Source organism: Parasteatoda tepidariorum, chromosome 4, assembly GCF_982258835.1.
Source record: "Parasteatoda tepidariorum strain Cologne lab strain chromosome 4, Ptep-v5.0, whole genome shotgun sequence".
Lineage (NCBI taxonomy): Eukaryota > Metazoa > Arthropoda > Arachnida > Araneae > Theridiidae > Parasteatoda > Parasteatoda tepidariorum.
In genome coordinates, this window is record NC_141758.1 from 105,858,501 (window position 1) to 105,867,471 (window position 8,971).

Here is an 8,971-nt window from a genome sequence, read left to right on the forward strand (position 1 = left end):
GTGCAAGATTTATTGTGAAGATAACACTTATTTCCTATTTATTTTCGAAATTTCTTAGCAGTACTGAAAAATTTATTTCGACGCCCACTATTTAAAAACTCGATGAAAGTATAGTTATTTTTTTATATTAAACTAAAACTGAAATTGAATAGAATAAATTTTGATTATTTTAATTTCTTTTATTTGATGAAAATAAAGTCTAATGAATACCGATAACAAAAAAAAATATGCTCAATTAGTATTCAAAAATATTTAAATTTTTTACTCTCAAAACACTTTTTCTGTTCACTAAGCATTATGAAATAACATTCGAACTTTAATCTGAATATTATAAGGAGACGGGATTTGTAAATTGTTTTTGTAATGTCATTTATAATGAAAAATTCAGAAATTGTATTATCATGATTATTATTATTACTTAGACTAATATTTATAACAGGATTCCCACGATCTGGAAAGAAATAGAAATTGTTTACAAAATTATGGGAGAAACAGATGCATTTGACATAATTTTTTTTCTAAATACTCAGAAAAAAACTTTTAAATTAAGAATCTGTTGCACTCTTAAAAATAGCTTTAAACTTAGAAAATCTTGGCTTAATCGCAGCAACGATTAAATCAAGTGCGATAACAGCAACAATATTAAAATTACATACAGCTGAGTTATTTTACACTGTGACCAATAAGTTCTCATACACAAAAATTTTCATGACAGTTATACAAAATAAATCATTCATAAACTTTTTGCATTAAACTAAAGTAGCAATCTTTACAATGAATGTCTTGAAGTAACACCTCCTTTTAGTTTCCTTATGAGCATGTGTTTAAATTCATTGCATGCGGCATTTCCTTCTATATCTTTCGAATTTGTTCAAATTGGTGATTTTGTGTTGGGAGAACAAATTAGTTCGGTCCGTTCTTTTTTTGAAGTCAAATATGCATTTATTTCAGAACAAAATGAATGACCAGATTAATCAAAGTGTTGTCCATCGATGGCTACTATTTCCCCCCACCTCTCAGGCATTTTTCGAATTCCATCTCGAAAGAATGTCTCGTATTTTGAGGTGATCCAAATTAGGAGCCACTTTTTGTTTTCTAGGAAAGAAAAAAGCCAGTTACCTGCCAAATCGTGCTGCATCCGTCGTAACAACCAGTAATCAGAAGGAGCAATATCTGGCGAATACGGTAGGTGAGTTAAAATATCCCACTTGAGCTTTTTCAAATAATTTCTTGCTACCTTTGCCACATAAGGCCGACCGTTATCATGCAGAAGAATAATTTTGCCATGCCTTTGCTCGTTTCCGGCTGATTTTCTCGTAATGCACGGCTCAAACGAATTAATTGTAGCCTATACCGATCGCCCGCAATGGAATCGCCAGATTGTAGCAGCTCATAGTATACAACATCATTCATCATTCTTTAAACGTCGAAACCATTCCCTACATGATTTATCAGTTGGAGCATTGTCACTATTAACTGCTACAAGCATTCCATGTGCTTCAGCTGCCCTTTTCTTCCAATTAAAGCAGAAAAACAAAACTTCCCGAAAACAAAACTTAGTTACCACAAAATTTGACATGTTCAACAAAGTAAAAAAAGGGGTTTTGTATGAAACTCAAAGCGATATAAACTGAATATTATTGACAGATGTGTAACCTCTCTGAAACCACCGAAATCAGCTGTCACTGTGAAACATTCATAACAGCCAGAGTCATCTTTTGAAAACGGACCGAACTAATTTGTACTCCCAATAATTAAGTTGAGCAATATAATCAACCGGTTATATACCGGGAGAGTTGGGAGACCATTCATTGAGACAAAATGTCACCTAAATGTTTGCTGTCCAACTCTTGAACAGCACGTGGGGTATTAAGAGCATCATCTTTTTGGAGGCAGAAAAATTTCCCTTATACATACTGATTAACTGAAACTTTTTTGTAAACCTCAGTTTTATATTATTGGTCATTGATTTACAATCCCTTTTTAATGAAAACTAACTGGAGTTTGAATATCATTGAAATAGCCCCCAACCCTCAAAGCCATTGTGGACGAACCATTTTTATAACGCAGATCACAATGCTAGATTTCGGGGATGTGTGATCAATAGAAACTGACCATATTCTATCATTTTGTGAGTTGAGACCGTAAAACGTATACTTTCTCGTCTGAAAGGGCAACCTTGTTTTCAGGGTGCCAAGCAAGAGATTCTACCACCCTCTGCCTCTTTTTCTTCTCAGCAAACTCTGAAAATCCGTGAATTTTGCTCTTTCGAAAAGTTTTAAAGCCAAGGTCTTTTCTACGAATGTTTAACATTGATTCACTCGAAATCTTGAGATCTAAGACTAGCTTTGTAGCAAATCTTTGTCCGCTTCGTCATATCTTTTCCCTGACCCTTTTTACAGTATCTTTTGTCCATTTTGTTTTATCCTTTCCCTGGTCGGCTAGATTTTTTTCCGTTATGACTGAGAACATCTCATTATACCTTCTGATGGTTCTGTAAATAAAAATCTCTCTTAACCCCCGGGTGTTTAAAGTCTCTAAAAATTTGCCCGGTTGCTTTCCTTTGATGAATTTACTTATCATTATTTTTCTAAATTTCTTCATTTTGCCAAGGTGAAAATAATTATTAAAAACTAAAACATATAAGTTTGTAATAGCTTATACTAAATTGCCCGAAAGTACTTGGTATTACAGCAATAATTATGTAAATTTTTAACATCCTTCAAAAAAGTTGTATGAGAACGTTTTGGTCACGGTGTGTATTATGTCATAACGTGCACTAATATCTTAAATTATGTACAAATGCATTTTTTAACTGAAAATAAAATGAAAGCGTAAAAATATTCAAAAAGGTTTTCTAAAATGTATTAATTTCCACATATTTTTGGAAATTTTAGTGGTATTTTTCACTTTTTCCTGGATCGTAGGAATCCTGTTTTATTTACAGGTTCTGTGTAGAAGTAAGTCGCTGCCTATAAATACAAAAGGAAATATTACAGTTATTGTAGATTCTATGGTAATATGGTATTTTTTTCTTACTTTGATGCTTATCCGCAGCTCATTGTGGTCGTTTTAATAAGTACATATATATAAAAAGCACATAAATTCATTTATAGTTATTTCTATTCGAAAATAGTTAGCAATTCAATCCATTGATATCTGTATTTTAATTAATATGTTGCAATTTCTGCATTTTTACTGCATTTTAAAAATAAATTTTTTTGGAGGTGATCAATAATTGCAAAAGAGAATTCATGTCCAAAATTTTGTTCATTGTAGTTATGAAATATGAGTTTTTTTATGCCGACTTCACGTGATTAATAAATATTACTTGTAACTAAATTAGCACCTTCAAACTGAATTATTTTTTTTAAAATAAGAAAAAGTAAAAATTTTTAATTGCTTATTTCTAGAAGATAAATAATTCCCTATTTGTGAGGTGATTAGTTAGATCAGTTAGAGAATTCGTGTCTAAAATTAATTGCTTCAATTGTTATTTTAAAATAATCGTTTTTTTATGCCGACTTATTATGATGAAAAAATATTGCTTGTTACTAAATTATCAATTTTGTACCGTATTAATAAATTTTTCAAATCAAGTAAAAACTTTTTCAAGTAAAAACTTTTTATTTCTTATTTCATTAGTTTGTGAAGCCAATAATCAGCTAGAATTTGTAATTGTTTTCGTAATATCATTTTCAACGAAACATTCAATTTTTTTTACTTTTAAATTAATATATTTTCACATGATTCCCACTTTCTGGGAAATATAGAAACTTGCAACAAAATTATGGGATTTATTATTTTATTTGAAAAGATTATAAAAAATAGCCCACTTCTTAAAATTGAGATTAAATTTGTAATGTCAGTACTTTAAACTGTAATATCTTCGACCACTTTATCGTGCCACAATCTTAAAAAGACTTTCCAGTTATAAGATATTTTTTGTATAAGTTAAAGCATAGCAAATAACTAATCACGTTTAAGAATTATTAAATGGAAAGATAATACAACAATATGATATTTAAAACCCTATCGTGGTTTCAGCAAATATAGCTAAACTTTTAAGATGCAATCGGTCAATATTATTATTAAAATGCTTTCAATTTAAGAAAGTTACAGGATAAAGTTTTTAGGATGATGTTTTAATCCATCTAATAAGCTAAATGTGCAAAAATTTTGACTTTTTTCTAAAAATTTAGTTCCAGGTTTTGCCTTTTATCTTGTTGTGGGAATCTTGTTTTAATTCCAGGTAATATGTATCAGAAGTAAATATCCACTTTAACATAAGAACGTGCCCAAGTTACAGGTATTTTTTTATTACTACATTATATAGTCTTTTGTGGTGTTTTTCTTATGATATTATGGTTGATGTTTATCATAGAACTGATCCAATTTATAGTTAATTTTATTTAGCAAAATACCAATTCAATATATTCATATTATTATGTATCTTATTTTAAAATCAAATTTCTATACATTAGAATTTTAGCACTAATTTTTAATAAAACATTTTTATTTACGGAATTGAAAAAGATTTAAATGAATAAAATTGTAGATTGTATTGCATTACAAATGTCTCAATAATGCTACTTAAAGTTATTTAAAGTTATAACGTTATTTAAAGTTATAACGTTATTTAAAGTTAAATCATACTTTTATTTTGTGAACTTCACATGTCTTGTAGGCATTACCTAATAGTGGATATAATTAACAAGTAGTCTATATAATGTATTTAAGTGTTTCCGATAAAATCATTGCGCGAACATAAGATTGTTTATTATGATTGAGCTTAAAATGACTAAAAGTATATTATTTTTGTTACTTGCAGATTTCTTTTTAGTTAGTTTTAGAGATGATTTTTATAGTAAAGATAATTTTGAGATATTTTTTATTCATACGCTAAATATTCGGAAAAAATGCAAATAACAACGTCTTACTTATTTCTTATTTTTAAAAAACAAAATCTATATAATTTCTTAAATTTTCTGTGTTATGAAACCGTTGCAAAATATGTTCGTTACTGTAACGGACATAACTGTAATAGTTATCATCACGTAATTCTACATATCAACTATTAGCAATGAAAAAAATAAGTTAAAACAACTACTTAGTCTGAAGTAAATAAAAACAATTGTATAAATAACAATATATTAATGTAACTAAATAAATCAATATATTAAAGAAACACACGAAAGTAAAATCATCAATAATTTTAATTAAAAAATAATAATGAATAATAATATATAATAATTAATAAATAATAATCAATTGATAATAATAAATAAATAAAAATACATGAACAAAGATCGAGCCACAGGCAGTTGTTTTTTAGATTTTGTATGCATATCTAAGTTCCAAGAACAATGATCTATTTTGGAACTTTTACAAAAGATATTATTTAATTTAACTGGAATCTCTGGTAATATTTATCAGGAAAGTACTACCAGAAATTATACAATATATCAACAATTAAACACCTAAAAATAAATAAAAAATATTAACTACTCTAAGGTTAATATTTAAAATTTTATGAATAAAACTATAGAAATGTAAATAAACAAATTAAAGAAACACATTAAACTAGAAAAATCATAAATAAATGTAAAAATCATAAATTAATAAGAATAATAAATCATTAACAAAAAATAAATGAAAATATAACAGATACAGAAAGATGCTTTTAAGATTTTATCAAAAATATCAAGATCCGAGAACATGTGTAAAAATCGACTAAAATTCTGTCGACTATTGATTAATCTCTGAAAGAATTGTTTAATAAGCAACACTTTTAGGAAACTAACTGGTTTTATATATTAATAAATTGTTCAATTAAATTAAATTAATAAAATTTGCTCTTAAGGTCAAATAAAAAAATTTGCAAATTGAGATGAAATAAATAAAAATTAATATACATAAATAAGAGTACAAAACCAATAAATAAACCAAGAACGATAAATTATTAAGAAAAAGAACAAATAATTATATATTAACATAAAAAAATCATTTGTTTTATTAATAACAATAACACAATTTCATCACATGATGCAAACATTAGAACTTAGCAGTTGATATAAAAGTCAACTTTTGAAACCCCCAAAATCTAAGGAATACCAGAGAACATACGAAACTCCGGCAATAAAGATCGTGAAATATCGAAGCATTATAATTAATGAAATAGATCTAAATAACTCTGTGTCAACTTATTCTTTTTAAATGCTTTTTTAAAAACAAGTTTTACATGAGCAATTTTGCATTTTCTCCTTTCTCTCCTTCACTTATAATGTTTTCTTTAGAAACAGTACTTTAAATTACTTTCAGAAAAGAATAAGAACAGTTTAAAAAAATTTTCATATAATGTATGGAGTATTTTAAAGATATGAAAAATATTAAAATATTTGGAGTATTTTAAAAAAATATAACACATTTAAAACTTATCTTAAAGCTGCAAAAATAAAGATTTCAGAATGTCGGCTTCAATAACAGTGTCGCTACACGAAAACCGTTAAACAATGCATCTTTATTTGCCGATTATTACAAGGAATCCAAAGAATTTGAAATTCCACACTTTAAATATTTTGCAATGACATTTGAATCCCAATTTTGTCACGAGCCTACTATCATTCAATGACAAATATTTCGTTCACACAGATCAATGTAAAATATTTCAAACTTTAGAAACTTTTGTAGACTTACCAATATATTTTTATATAAGTTTTTTTTTTAATTTTGGAAATTTTTATACTTGTTGCTTTCATCCGTCGACATACATTCCCGATACACCAGAAAAATGTCTCGTAATCAAAAATAGGAGATTGATAGATATATCGTATTTCTGAAGCCAAACTATACATAAACTAATCTGAAAATTTTCGAAATTATAAAGTCTTTTGTAAATTATAAATTTGGGCAAACAGTATTCGATTTATTAACGGTAGTTCCTTGTTTCATTCTAGTTACTGATAGGTATGACTTTACTAACTGGTTCACTGAATGAGAAGCCTTTAAATTTTAATTTGATGAAACATCACAATTTTAAAAATATAGAATGCATAATAATATAGAATTGAGTAATGCTACATAGAAAAAAAAAACAGTTTAAATATTCCACTTTGGTTTGATAGGGCAGAGGAGTAGAAGTTGAAGTTGTTGTTTTCGTTCTTCTTACGTGATCATCTCTCTTCAGAGTTAGGGTTGAGATTCTCCTAGTAGAAAAATATCGTTTGGTTTCTTTGACTTCAAAATTATGTCGTAAAAATTAGAATATTAGAGTTAAGTTACTTATTTATCTATTTATTCTTCTTTTTCTTCTTCTTATTTTAGTATTAAGCAAAATTTACTTCCCTTGCATTTTGGCTCATTAGCTTTTAAGGTGTGTTGGCTTTTTAGCCGTTCTATATAACATTAGAATATCTAAGATTTATTTGATTATTTGGCAGTCTAAATTTCTTGTGTTGGTACACATCATGTGTATATTTCTATTATCTCTTTTTCTATTCTTATAACTTCCTCTTAATATTTTTCTTTTTGGGAGAATTCTCAGATCTGCTTCGAAATTGATGTTTGCGTGAGATACATGGTTTCAACAATTTTTATCTATCTACTCTTCGGGGGGTTGCCACAAAGTCAACACCTGGAATGAAAAAAGCAGAGTGTGGCAGCCCCTTTGGGGAACTATTTTGACTGCTAACACACTAAAAGTGAACACATTATGTTTTAAATTAATACAAATATTAACGATGCTTGAAATTTATTATAAGTTTAAATAAATGTCTTTTTTTGTTTATACTGGTCAACAATTTATGGTACCTCTAAAATTTGTGCTACTGAATTTCTATTTCAATGATCTGAAATTTTTGTTTTTAAATATATTGAGATTACAAGAAAATGGATTTCTTTTGCTCGGGACAAAGTAGATAAAATTTAAAGTTATATTGAATATTGTTTTTAATAGAATAGTAGAATTTATTTTAAATAATCTAATGGCGTAAAATACTTCTTGCCTGTGAGGAATATTTTAATATTCCTAAAAAGATTCTCTTCACACAATTGATTTTTTAATATCTCCAATTAATTCGTGGCAATTTCTTTATTCCAATATCTTACACTTCTGTTATTGTTGTTTTTAGTGTTTTAGCAGTCAAAATAATATAACCTCGCCTCCTCGCATGGCGTTCCCTGGGCAACATTGTAATTACAGAAAAGGTGATAAAAAGCAACAGGAGAAATCATTTTAAAAATTTGATTATGTTTTTAGAAATTATTTAAATGAATTAATAAATGCCAAATATAATTTCAAAATTTAAGCAAATGTTAATTTAAGGAAAAACCTAAATTAATTATAATTATCGTAAATGATTTTAGAATTAATAATCAGTATAAAATATTTTATGCAATCTATTATACAATTCTACAACTCTTTACTAAAATAAATAAATTATTAATACGATTTTTTCTCATAAAGATTTAATTTAGTTTTTATATGATTTTATAAATTTTGTTTAAATATTCGAGAAAAAAAATTTTTAAAATCTAAAGAAAACGAGATTGTATTTAATGATTTTTAAAGAATTCAAATAATCTTTGTATTAAAAACACTAGTAGACTTTAAAATTTTATTATCATTTTTTAATTATTAGGAACAAAGAAAGGCCAATTTTAATAATTTTAAAAGACTTAAATTTATTTGTATTAAAATAATAAAATAGACATTTTTAGAAATTGTTTAATTTTTGCAAATATTTTTTTAAAACTGTGAAACTTATATAAGCTCGATTCCTGTTTACTGTAACCTGAAATAAGTATTTTGATACTTTTGTAGTTAAAAGATTCCAAAGAACTTCCTGTTGTTTTTTAGTCTACTTTCAAATAAAGAACAAAGCGATGCAGTTCTTTTTGATTACAGTGGCTAAGAGGTTAAGTGACTAAAGTGGAAAAAATATGTTTTATTTTGGAAAACAAAAATCTTTTT